Here is a 14,065-nt window from a genome sequence, read left to right on the forward strand (position 1 = left end):
TTTCAAGGTCCATATATTTTGGATCTCATATGACTTAGCAGAAGATAAGTGGTAAGTTAGATCCAACACTGACTCAGCACCAGAAGAGGACATGGGTAATGGATACTTTTGTGACTGGAAGTTTGGGCTGAATTTAATGGCGAAGGCAATGATCAAGTTTACTAACCAGACAGCCAGTTCTAATATAATAAAATGTGAGGCTGGATGAACACAGCAGGCCAAGCAGCATCTCAGGAGCACAAAAGCTGACGTTTCGGGCCTAGACCCTTCATCAGAGAGGGGGATGGGGAGAGGGAACTGGAATAAATAGGGAGAGAGGAGGAGGCGGACCGAAGATGGAGAATAAAGAAGATAGGTGGAGAGAGTATAGGTGGGGAGGTAGGGAGGGGATAGGTCAGTCCAGGGAAGACGGACAGGTCAAGGAGGTGGGATGAGGTTAGTAGGTAGATGGGGGTGCGGCTTGGGGTGGGAGGAAGGGATGGGTGAGAGGAAGAACCGGTTAGGGAGGCAGAGACAGGTTGGACTGGTTTTGGGATGCAGTGGGTGGGGGGGGAAGAGCTGGGCTGGTTGTGTGGTACAGTGGGGGGAGGGGACGAACTGGGCTGGTTTAGGGATGCAGTAGGGGAAGGGGAGAGTTCCTCCCACCCCAAGCCGCACCCCCATCTACCCACCAACCTCATCCCACCTCCCCGACCCGTCCGTCCTCCCCGGACCGACCCACTCCCTCCCCAACCCCCCACCCACACTCTCCTCACCCATCCCCTCCACCCTCCATCCTCGGTCCACCTCCCCCTCTCCCCCCATCCACCCCAGTTCCCTCTCCCCATCCCCCTCCCCGACGAAGGGTCCAGGCCCGAAACGCCAGCCCCCGTGCTCCCGAGATGCCGCCCGGCCCGCCGTGTTCATCCAGCCCCACACCCCATCATCCAACAGGTATTGTCTGTTCCTTTTACCTTTTACAAAGGGCCTGGCTTACTCTTAAAGGGACTATGATTCACTACACTGGTAACTACAATATTTGATTTGATTCTCCTCTTCTGTGAAAACTGATCCCAATGCCCGCAGGAGTTGAAATCCTTCCCTTCTGCAACATCTCTCCAGCCACACATTTATCACTTCCTGTTTCCGAAGAATGTAACAGCACAAGCAAATTGGAGATTACAACATTTCGGGGCTTACTTTTAACTACCTTTCTTGACTCCCTGAAATATACCTTCAGGGCCTCTTTTTAACTTTGCCATTGGGACTAATATGGATCATGGCATCAGGCTGTTCACAGTCTCTTTCCACAATGCTCCACACCTGCTCAGTGATTCTGATATCAGTCAGGCAACAACCAAAAAATGCTGCTATAACAATTTCTTGGCATGTCAAAGGGATTAGACAATAGACAATAGGTGCTGGAGTAGGCCCTTCGGCCCTTCGAGCCAGCACCACCATTCATTATGATCATGGCTGATCATCCACAATCAGTATCCTGTTCCTGCCTTATCCCCATAACCCTTGATTCCATTATCTTTAAGAGCTCTATCTATCTCTTTCTTGAAAGTATCCAGAGAGTTGGCCTCTACTGCCTTCTGGGGCAGAGCATTCCATATATCCACCACTCTCTGGGTGAAGAAGATTTTCCTCAACTCTGTCCTAAATGGCCTACCCCTTATTTTTAAACTGTGCCCTTTGGTTCTGGACTCACCCATCAGCGGAAACATGCTTCCTGCCTCCAGCGTGTCCAATCCCTTAATAATCTTATTCACCTCAATCAGATCCCCTCTCATCCTTCTAAACTCAAGCGTATACAAGCCCAGTCGCTCCAATCTTTCAAGGTATGATAGTCCCGCCATTCCAGGAATTGACCTTGTGAACCTACGCTGCACTCCGTCAATAGCAAGAATGTCCTTCCTCAAATTTGGAGACTAAAACTGCACACGATACTCCAGGTGCGGTCTCAACAGGGCCCTGTACAGCTGGAGAAGGACCTCTTTGCTCACACCAGGCACTTATCCACCCACCTTAGAGTTCCTGGGCCTTTGGAGATGTGGATCCTCTCCTCAAGGGCTGCAGGCCATTCAGATGACCAGCAACGCTTCAGTCTCAGCAGCACCACCAGGAGTGGTGGCCGTTTCTAAGATTGCCAGTAGGCTTGGCATCCGGAACAGCACTGGAGATTTAGAAAATAGCAGTCAGACAAGATCCAAAGAGGGGGATGAAAGTGTTGGGTCTTCTAGTAGGTTCTCGATCAGAAGAAGAAACCCAAGCATGCAGGCTGGGCACCTTTGTTGTCACTCAGCCAACCTCCCAGATGTTAACACAATATGAGTGATGGTCAGATGAGATTCTGAAGTCACTATTAATTAGCCATTCCACAGTCTTAACTGACATAACAGGAGGAGACAGGAAAGCAACAGACTCCCCACCTTCAGTCTTTCCTCACAATAAAAAGAGATTCCCTCACCCCAGCTGTCTCATGTGTAGCAGTAAATACTACTTGCTGTTTCCAATGGGATTTTGAAGGCTCGGTACTGGGTCCTTTATTGCCTACGGTATACATTAATACTTTAGACTCAAACATAAAAGGCAAGATTAAGTAGTTTGCCACAGGGTTACGCTTGAACTGGAAAAACACTATTTGGAACATGCAGTTTTGGGCATTGGATTACAGGAAGAATGTGTCAACACTACAGAGAGTACAGAGAAGATTCATGACATATTCAGCTGAAAGGAAGAATTTTAGCTGTGAGGGAAATTTGGATAGGCTGTTGTTGTTATCTTTGGGCAAGAACAGGCTGACGGGAGACATTACTGAGGTCTATACATCTATGAAGGGCCTATGTCCCATAGCAATAAAGTCAGATGACATGGGGACGAAGAGTTAAATTGATTGTTAGAAGGATTAGAGGAGCATTGGCAAAGATTTTTCATCACTCAAAGGATGGCTTGAAGCAGGAACACATTCTCAGAAGTAATTTATTTATGAGGCAATTCATTTATTTTTCATTTAAGCAAGAACATTTGGATATTCACTTGAGGTGCTATAACTTACAACTGGATGGCAGCTAATTCTTTTTCATCTAGCACCAATATAAGGGCCAAATGGCCTCCTACTGCATCAGAAGTCATTTTATGGTTTTATGTTTGGCACTGAAACTGACATTCCAGAAAGAAGGGGAGAGACAGAGAAAGGTGGTCAATAAATTGAAAATGATTCTCATGCAAATTCCCTTATTCTTTTCCTGTGAATCTCCTTGACACCGTCTTTCCACATGTGACAATTTCAACTTTCATACTTTCCTTTTACTTCCTTTGTTTCTGCATGCTGGATGCCAGTGATAAATGTTGCTTCGCTTTTCTCCTTCATGTCCTTCTAATTATAATATTCAGTAAGTATTTTCAGGAACAGTGCTTATAATTTACCAATTGCCAGCCACTTTCAGTCATTCTCAAAAGGTTTCTGCCAAGCTAAGTGCTATCAGAAGGTAAGGCTCATTATTCAGTTTCCAAAATTTAAGCAAAACTAAATGAATCTTCAGCAGAAGAAAGACAGCGTCATTTGCATTTTGTTCCTGATAAGTGCCTTGGTTTTACGTCTTCCTGACAGGCAACCCAATATAACTATTAGCAGGTACTCAAAGTCTATAAATAACTGAAGGAACGTCAATTTATCCCATCGTATTGCTCTTTATTCAGTCAAGATCTTTGCTGTGGTATTTTCCCAGATGACCATTTCTGGTGTCTTGTACTGTTTGCGAATATGTGAAAATGGTTAAAGATTATTTGAGATAATGGGAACTGCAGATGCTGGAGAATCCGAGACAGCAAAGAGTGGAGCTGGATGAACACAGCAGGCCAAGCAGCATCTTAGCAGCACAAAAGCTGACTTTTCGGGCCTAGACCCTTGTCTGATGAAGGGTCTGGACCCAAAACATCAGCTTTTGTGCTCCTAAGATGCTGCTTGGCCTGCTGTGTTCATCCAGCTCCACACTTTGTAATACAAGTTATTTGAGGTAGTTCACTGACACCTTTGTCTTGGTCCTATTTTGATTAGTAGTAGAGCATACATGACTGCAGAGTATCTACCAAAGAAGTACTGTTCTTAGATAAGAACAAAGTTTCTTGCAGGATAACATTAAGTGCAGCTACATTTGATCAGGAGTAATTACTAGGACTTCAGATATATCAGCTCCCTCCAAAGACTGGTGTAGAACACATTGTCTCTAGTCACAGAGTGTGCAACATCAATCAGCACAATGAGTGGAACTAATGTAACATGAACATTAATCCTCTCAGAACCTTCATCTTATACAACAGTGGTAACATCAAACCACTCTCCAGGTCGAGAGCATAAAATTTAGCATTTGCAAAGTAATTGAAAAGCAGAATACCACATATAGTGCGCCACTGAATTAAAAACAGAAACAGTAGGGAAAAAAAATCTCTGCATCTGTGAAGTGAGAGAAACAGAGTTAATCTTTCATAATATCCATAAGAAGTCGGAGATGTAATAGGCTTTGAGCAAGAGTTTGATGGGGAAAAGTTTAAATAAAGGCCTCTCTCAGACACATTTTCCTCTCCCCTCCCTTGCCTGCCTTCTGCAGGGAGCGTTCCCTCCAGGACACCCTGGTCCACACTTCATTCAACCCCAATACCTCCCCATAGCCCTATGGCCCCTTCCCCTGTAACCGGCGAAGGTGCAACACCTGCCCATTTACCTTCTCCCTCCCCAGTATCCAAGGGCCCAAACATACCTTCCAGGTGAAGCAACACTTCATCCGCACTTCCCAGAATCTAATCTACTGCATTTGTGGCTCACAATGTGGTGTCCTCTACATTGGGGAAACGAAGCGTAGCATGGCAATCACTTTGCAGAACATCTACGTTCTGCTCGCAAAAAAGACCCTGAACTACCCGTTGCCTACCACTTTAACACACCACCCTCTTCCCTGGCCAACATCTCTGCCTCTGGCTTGCTGCAGTGTTCGAGCAAAGCCCAATGCAAACCTGAGGAGCAACACCTCATTTTCTGCTTGGCGGCCCTGCAGCCCTCTGCACTCAATATTGAGTTCAATGACTTTAGGGCCTAAACTCGCCCATGTCCCAGCCCTCTGCCCCAAAAACCATGCCTTGTTACCACATGGCCTGCCAAAACACACCCCCTGTTGTTAGTCACTAACAGTCCCCATTAACAACTACTCACCCTCCCAGCCCAATCATTATCAACTCCTTTGTCAGTCCAACTGTCTTTCTCCCTCTTTGGATTTTATCCTATTGTTTACCCACCCACCTTCCTATTTTCTGCATATAAACTGATGTTTTCCCAGCCACCATCAGTTCTGAGGAAGGGTCACTGGACCCGAAACATTAACTCTGTTTTTTTGCCTTCACAGATGCTGCTAGACCTGTTGACCTTTCAAACCAACTTTGTTTTTGTTCCTGGAAAACATTTACAGTTTGAAACTGCTGAACCCAGTGATGAATCAGAAATCTATAAAATGTTCAGCTGGAGGGTAAGGGGCTGTTCTTGAAGCTTACATTGAGCTTCAATGGAATAGCAGAGGAGAATGAGCACAGGAACATCAGCATGGGGGCAGGGTGCAAAATGGAAAATGACATGTCACCAAAAGTTTGGGATTATGCTTGTGGACAGAATGGCTTGGTTCCACAAAACAGTAACCCAATCTGCCTCTGCTCTCCTCATCGTCCATAGCCTCCACTCTGTTCCCATGATCAATTTCAGAGTATGAAAGGTACAGGATGGCCTCCATACCCAGTGACCAAATGAGACTGTTAATTAATCATTTAAGGGGCAGTTAAGGGCCTCATCCTGTTGGTGTACACAAGCTCCCTATGCATGTTCTATAGCCTTACTGAATTATTTCAAATAAAGCAGCAGAATCACATATAACGTATACCAAAAACTATCTGAAAGACATCACAGACCTCATCCTGTTGGTACTTTACTCATAGAGAAAGCTTCAACCCAAATCTGTTGGCTGCGCCTGATCAAATAAATCAGAGAAGATTAAAGGTGGAAGGCATCCCACAGAGAGCTACCCTTCTGCCCTTCATTCAGGTCAAATTTAGGGACGTATATATCTGAGGTTAGGCAGTGATCCTTAAGGTAGGCTCATATAGTATTGGCAAAGGACACCATTCTTAGTCACACTGTCAATACTGGGAAATTTCTGCCTTCTGACAGCCACAGATCTTGAAGCAGGTTATCTGCCCAGTACAGTAGCTAAGTCACCCTGATGGAACCAGGGCTCCCATACAATGGATCAGTTCAGTTGCTGCTGGTTTTTGTTCTGATGTTTGGGTTCCGTTACATCTGCATTAAATCAGGCCTGTGATTTTCTAAGGAGGAATACCAGGAACAAACGTAAAGTAAGTTTATGGTATAAAAATAATAGGTGGGATTTTACTTTACCTGGAGTTGCCAGGATGCATTTACGACAAGCTCTGTGCCCTTTTCATCAATACTCAGGTCCGCATGTTTGTAAAAACCAAGAGAACTCCAGAATCTTGATCAGACGGGCCAAAGGGCTAAGGAGTGGCAGATGGAGTTTAATTTAGATAAATGTGAAGTGCTGCATTTTGAAAAGGCAAATCAGGGCAGGATTTATACACTTAATGGTAAGGTTGTGGGGAGTGTTGCTGAACAAAGAAATCTTGGAGTGCATGTTCATAGGCCCTTGAAAGTGGTGTTGCAGGTAGATAGGATAGTGAAGGTGACGTTTGGTATGCTTGCCTTCATCGGTAATATCAGAGTTGGAAGGTCATGTTGTGGTTGTACAGGACATTGGTTAGGCCACTTTTGGAATACGGCATGCAATTCTGGTCTCCCTGCCAGAGGATTTTGTGAAACTTGAAAGGGTTGAGAAAAGATTTACAATAACATTGCCAGGGTTGGAGGGTTTGAGCGATAGGGGAAGGTTGAATAGACTGGGGCTCTGTTACATGCAGAGACGAAGGCTGAGGGGTGGCATTAGAGAGGTCTATAAAATCATGATGTGTATGGATAGCGTGAATATACAAGGTCTTTTCCCTGGGTTGGGGGAGTCCAAAACGAGAGGCCACAGGTTTAAGGTAAGAGGGGAAAGATTTAAAAGGGACTTAAGGGGCAACATTTTCACACAGCCGGTGGTGTGTGTATGGAATGAGCTGCCCAAGGAAGTGATCAAAACTGGTACAATTACAACATTTAAAAGGCATCCCGATGGGTATATGAATAGGAAAGATTTATAGAGATACGGGCCAAATGCTGGTCAGTGGGACTAGAGTTATTTGAGCTGTCTGATTGGCAAGGATGAGTTGGATTGTGCTGTATATCTCCATGACTCCGTGGCTCTATAACTGCAGATGCTGAAATCAGAAACAAAAATAGAAATTGCTGGAAAGGCTCAGTAGGTCTGGCAGCATCTGCGCAAAGCAATCAGAGTTAACATTATGGGTTCAGTGACACTTCCTGATAACTAATGGTAGCCAGGAAATAATTGTTTTTTTTAATGTAGAAGATAAAATCAGATTAGATTAGATTTGATTCGATTCCCTACAGTGTGGAAACAGGCCCTTCGGTCCAACAAGTCCACACCGCCCCTTGGAGCATCCCACCCAGACCCATCCCCCTATAACCCACACACCCCTGAACACTATGGGCAATTTAGCATGGCCGATCCACCTAACGTGCACATCTTTGGACTGTGGGAGGAAACCGGAGCACCCGGAGGAAACCCACGCTGACACAGGGAGAATGTGCAAACTCCACACAGACAGTTACCTGAGGCTGGAGTTGAACCTGGGTCCCTGGCGCTGTGAGGCTGCAGTGCTAACCACTGAGCCACCGTGCCGTCCCTCCGATGGGGAGGGGTTAAGCAGTAAACAATAGATGGAGATAGAGACAGAGACCAAAGAGGGACAAAGAAATTGATAACAGTCATCCTGGGAGAATGAATAGCTATTAGTGGACAATTAATGGCTAATAATGGGTTGTGTGTAATAGCAGACTATTTGATAACAAGGCCCGGTACACAAGGTTAGGGGAAGGACAAGGAAGAAGATGTTTCAAGCCCTAAAATTGTGAACTTGTTATTGGGTCAAGAAGACTTCTGAATAAAATCAAACTTCTTTTTCCTAGCTACCATTAGTTCTGAGGAAGGGTCACTGAACCTGGAACGTTAACTCTGATTTCTCTCTACAGATGCTGCCAGACCTGCTGAGCTTTTCCAGCAACTTCTGTTTTTGTTTCCATATATTTGTAGACAGGTTTGCTAAACATTTTCCTACCATCATGACACTTCTGTTTTAAAATGTTTTTGCCAACTAGCAAATAAGCCTCGTTTGCCAAATGGGACAAATTCTGCAGCTCTGACAATATGCAGTGCTGCATACTCCTTTCCTTGTGCATGGAGTAGCTGTCATTTTTCAACAGCGATAAAATGGAACAAATGCATTTGTCATATTTCCCCCGTCAACCTGTCCATGAAAGTGAGTGGAATAGATCAATTAATCTTCATTGCTAATAATAGGCTTAACCAGATGATATGTCAGCTGCCAATCTCACAGGTACTCAATATTTCACAAAGAAATCCAGATAGATACATAAAACCTAACTCATGGGGCTTTTTTCATTGCTTTATGCTGTTGGTTCTGGGTGGGTAAGCACCTGAAACAACCGAGACCGACTTATTGAGATTGCTTGAATTGATGGACATGCTTGCGAAGCAGCAGTCGCAATTTTTCCAGATGTTATATCCGAATACATTCTCTTTAACGTGAGAGCACACAGCTTGGTGTTTGTACTTTCTGGGGCTTATCTTGGATTTACAGGTTGCACGTTTATTTGGAAAAGTTTTAAACATATCAGCAAAGCTTGCTACCCACTTGTGGAGTTCATGCTCTGAAGCACTGGCTGTGAGCAATCACTGTGATGTGAGATTCACCTTCCGATGTACAGCACAAAGGCTACAAATTTGTTCTGGTCCATTTTCCACTATATAACTGATGCCAGACTTCCAAAACACACCTTAGCAATTTGGTCTCAGGCATCATTTCATTAATCTGTCAAAGGTGTTTGTCCCTTTGGTTTAAGAATGCCACTTAGTCAGCATTAGGTGTTGCTGCCATGAATTGCTACCTGATTGAAGAGGCTGATTCACAACTTGAGCAATGCCTTCAGGCCCATCAGGTAGCAATGTCCACTGAGGGATCAGGAGAGAAAGTATTGCTTCTTTTTCATAATTGCTATTAGCCTATGTTGTGCCACTGCAGGCTACATTGACAGTTCCATATGAGAAGGCATCAGTGGAGGCGCTAGTGGGAGAGTGATCAATGGGATTGAAAACAGCAAGGGTACTGAGCACTACCGACTGCAGCCTTCAGAAATATTATGGGACCAGGAGACACATACACGCTCCCCGTGAATTTTCTACAGCCTTGTTGAATGACTTCAAATCAACCAGCAGAATTATAGTTTTTGGTGTAAATTATCTATCTGAAAGACATCATAGATATTGACTGGGAATAGGTGATTCCTGATATTAACTTGGGGCAGGGTTCAGGATTGAAGCCAGCAGCAACTATTGTGAAGTAGTGGAAACTATTATCATTTCTGAAGAAGGGTCGTGGCCTTCCTGCTTTCCTGCTCCTCTGCTGCTGCTTGGCCTGCTGTGTTCATCCAGCTCTACACCTTGTTATCTCAGTGACTATTGTGACCTCAGTCTGCTTTTGAATATCTAACAAGCTCAGCAGAAGTTTGTGGAAGTTTGAGAAAAGGAGACCCAAGGATCTGTCAAAGCAATCATATTTCGAGGTGACGTAGAAATGAATGGAAGTTTCACCTTTAGGTGAGCTGATGTAGGGAAGACAGCAATGATTTTTTTGGGAAGGACAGGTTTCGACATGGATTCAGAATTTGAGCTTAGAGGTGAGCATGTTGCAAACAACATTTTCTGCTTGAGACGACACAAGGTGGAGGTGGGGTGAGGGTGAACATTTTGATGAGAGTAAAATTGGCGGCAGGATCAAAGATCACAGATTAGATTGTTTCTAGAACTTAAAGCATGGATGTTGTCACCCATTGAAATCTTAGCTTCACAATTTTTTCACAATTGCAGAAATCATGATGAATAAAATTAGTCACTCTGTTTTGAGACAACAGTCTCGCTCTCTCATTTTCTTACAAACCCTTTATTTCTTAACAGTGAAGGCAGTGGCCGTAGTATTAATTCATACAATGAATTCTTTAAATGAGATGTTAAAAATTAATTGTTTGGATGCACATCTTCGCTTTATTGTAAGCTATAGTTTAAAAATAGGCATGTTGCAACACTCAGTAGTAAAATTAAGTGGCTATCCTATTGCCTTGGATGTAAATGTGTAAAGTGTGACATGTATTTGTGCATTGTTGTTGAAAGGTTGCCATTCAGCATGGTGCTTGTGCCTTTTTTCTGAGGTGATTCAGTGTTGATTCCACAGGTCATTAGTGGGTTGAATTAAAATTAATGAAAAGAGAATAAAATGTAACCTGGGGTACTTTTATTTAGTGCTCATCAAGCCATTGCTGTTCTTTTCTAAAGGAACCTCAGCGAAAGCTTGTTGTTAGTTCATTGAGAAATCCAAAAAATTCAAAGCACTAAATGGACTTATGTTTACTGGATCACTGTAGTCCCATGAAACAACACAATAATGATGGCAAAATTATTGTTTGCCTTCTAATACACATAGTTGGTAGCGTAAACTATGAACAGTAAAGTTCAAATGGTGACAGAGGTAACAAAGTGTGGAGCTGGATGAACACAGCAGGCCAAGCAGCACCTTAGGAGCACAAAAGCTGATGTTTTGGGCCTGGATCCCAATAATTGAAACCTGATTGACACATTTGGTGAGGGACTTTGTTGTTTTTCGGTGAAAGGTGCATGTCCCATTTTGCCTTGTGCTCCTGAGATGCTGCTTGGCCCTGTTGTGTTCATCCAGCTCCACACTTTGTTATCTCGGATTCTCCAGCATCTGCCGTTCTCATTACTTCTGTCCTATTTTGCTGTTCAAACAAACAGGTTATGATCCCAAGAAGCCAGTGAGATTAAAAAGAAAATTTCACTTTGATCATACAATTACTCCTTTCAGTTTCCTCAAGAATGTCCCTGAAAATATTAGGCCTTTGCTATCAACTAAAACTCACAAAAGTTTGAATTCAGTCTTTATTGATATTTACAATCAGAGTTTTTCACATTTGAGTCAATAGCTCTCATATGTGAATCCATGCTTATGTCTGAAGTAAAAACAGAAGCTGCTGGAAAAGCTCAGCAGGCTTAGCAGGATCTGTGAAGAAAAATCAGAGTTAATGTTTCACATGCAGTGACCCTTCCTCAGAACCTGTGAAAGTTCTGAGGAAGGGTCACCAGATCGGAAACGTTAACTCTGATTTCTCTTCACAGATATTGTCAGACCTGCTGAGCTTTTCCAGCTAAAACACAGACAGGGGATAATGAACTAAATGTGCATTCTTTAGGAGTGACCTTTGAGTGTGACTTTTTTTTGTGCTTCTTTCAATATTTCACTTGCTCTCAGTGATCAATCAATTTGGAACTACTTGTTTTTCTTTCACGGAAATAGAGTCACTATATCTTAACGTTGTATTGTCTCTAGTGGCTTAACCAGGAGCCGAATAAATCAATGTGACTGAGCTTGAGTGATGAGCAATATTGTGACTCTGGTTAGAACTCAAGCACTCCTACCATGTGAACTCCCTGTCTGCATTGTATCCTTTCATGCTGCTAACATAAGTGCTGGTTTCATTTCAGTTTAGCATTATACCCACGTTTCTTTTGATCTCAGCTACTGGGAAGTACTCGAGCACTGTCTGGGGTGTCTTGTTGCATGATCTTTTCCTTCCTTCCAACTGGTTTCCTTTCTTTATTCTGCACAGCACAGTTCTCTGTGTCAACCATATTAAGTTCCTTCATGATAAAATCACATCTCATTCCTTAGCCCCTGTTTTCTCAATCAGAACAGACTGTATTCCATTAAACAGTACTGACTAATATATTGTACTGTTTTAATTTTCTTTCCATCCGAATCTGCTGTATGATTTTGCAAACAAACTATTTTGATTCACAACCATTGAAATACTTAGGACTGTCTTTATCATATAAATATATTTGTTACTGTTACTCTGTTGGTTAAACATATCTCATATTAAACCGTGCAGCAGTATAATCAGCACTGACAGGATAAATGTAAACTTGGTGAGTCACTTAAATGATCTTGTCCACCACTTTGCACAACTTAAATATCGTACCAGGCCAGAAAAGAATGTAAGCTCAGCTGGGTCAATAAAGAAACTGGGAAGGTTAAACCTCTCTGTTTTGCTTGTCAACTGAGTGAAAACAAATTGACCTTTGATTTTTTGACCAGTTTCTAGAAATGTGGTCTGATTAATAAATTGATAGACTTGATGTTCGGAGTTCCAGTCAAGTCACAAGTTATTTATTGTATCAGTGATAATGGGAACTGCAGATGCTGGAGAATCCAAGATAATAAAATGTGAGGCTGGGTGAACACAGCAGGCCCAGCAGCGTCTCAGGAGGACAAAAGCTGACGTTTCGGGCCTAGAAGGGTCTAGGCCCGAAACGTCAGCTTTTGTGCTCCTGAGATGCTGCTGGGCCTGCTGTGTTCATCCAGCCTCACATTTTATTACAACAAGTTATTTAAACTGGTTATTCATGCCAAAGGCTGTTAGTGAAAGTCAGGAAATTTCCCAATTCAGTGCACCTACCTCTTGAAGAAGTGCTTGCAAAGGTTGAATGTAGGTTTTGAGGGAGCAGATACTAACAGAAGACAGGTTCATCAAGCCAAGTTGATGGAAATGCTCCAGGCCATGGTCCCATTAGTGGCAGAAAAGTAGCAAAACAAGAAACAGCCTCGAGCCGCGAGCAGCTCTGAGGGCCCACGCACACCGCTACCTTTCTCAGCACTGACTTCAAGTTACAGAGGTTGCTATCACAAATGGACCTCAGAGATGCACAGAGAAGGAAAAAAAAGCGCATCCAATCTTCCCAACCCCCTACACATTGCTGATGCCCATTCCATGCCAGTTCATGCCGCTCTATGCACTCCCAATGGAATTTCATACTGTTTGTCCCAGATAAGAGGGAGAAATAAATTGAACTCTTTTATTTCTTTCCTAGTCTGTCCAGCAGCAGATTCAAAAAGAAATTCTTAGTTTTCCTTCTTGATATAGACTGTGATGTGTTCCCCTCAAACCGTCTGTTCACAAAATTCCATTTTTAAATGATCCACAACATACTCCACTTAAAGTTAAAACTGAAGAATGGTTTACTCAAGTTTCCAAATTAAGGGGATAATTTTTGAAGCAGATGCACATACACAACGACATAAGGAAAAAAAATGAGAAGTGAAGGGAAAAGGTGTCAATTATGAAGAACTTAAGAACATGATATGGGCATTAATTCACGTGTATCAGAGTGCAGTAAGTCAATGTCCAGCGCAAGTTAGTGGGTCTGATAGAATCTCTTTTTTTAGCAGCTTGGATGCTGAGGATACAACCGAATGTCTAGGAATTTGATTCTTGTAGACTGGGGATTAGTTCACCTTTCATGCAAAATACAAGATTCTTCCCAAAAATTAGGCTTTCAGAGGCAGTCTGGGCTTACAGTCTGAGGCGAGCTGTGTCTGGGGAGTTGCTTGTAGTTCTCTCTTCTGATGTTTAAAAGCAGACTGAGAAACAAATTCAGAAATATATAAATAAGGCTGTTCAAAAACCAGAGGTTTCAGTTTTGAGGCACGGTTCCTGGTCTGTTAAAGTCAATCTGTTGAGGTGGTTTTGACGTTTCTGGTCACACACTAGTGTGTGATAGGAGTTAACTGTGGGACTGCTAGCACCACTTCAGGTATAAAGACTTCCCACCTTTTTTTATATAATCAAAGCTGCGGAGATGAAACGTTTGATGCCCTTTTTAGGCTTTATTAGATTGTTCAAACAAAGGGAAGTGGGAAACTCAAGAGAGATGAGTCAGCTGGAATGGTTCTGTAACTAATAGTAGCCATTTTAATC

The 14,065-nt window shown here is 43.1% G+C and overlaps 1 protein-coding gene across 19 annotated transcripts in view; it reads right to left on the bottom strand.

Moving 5' to 3' along the window:
• Positions 1-14,065, bottom strand: part of dlgap1a (discs, large (Drosophila) homolog-associated protein 1a) — a 715,152-nt gene that overhangs the window by 483,496 nt on the left and 217,591 nt on the right. Inside the window, exon 1 of one of the 19 annotated variants that reach the window (XM_059646110.1) lies at positions 6,422-6,439. The exons of 17 other annotated variants lie outside the window; for them this stretch is intronic. The gene's annotated coding sequence lies outside the window, so the exon portion shown is untranslated. Of the gene's footprint in view, positions 1-2,009; positions 2,071-6,421; positions 6,440-14,065 lie in introns of those variants that run through there. One more of the 19 variants, XM_059646108.1, reaches the window with a different exon arrangement.

Source organism: Stegostoma tigrinum, chromosome 5, assembly GCF_030684315.1.
Source record: "Stegostoma tigrinum isolate sSteTig4 chromosome 5, sSteTig4.hap1, whole genome shotgun sequence".
Lineage (NCBI taxonomy): Eukaryota > Metazoa > Chordata > Chondrichthyes > Orectolobiformes > Stegostomatidae > Stegostoma > Stegostoma tigrinum.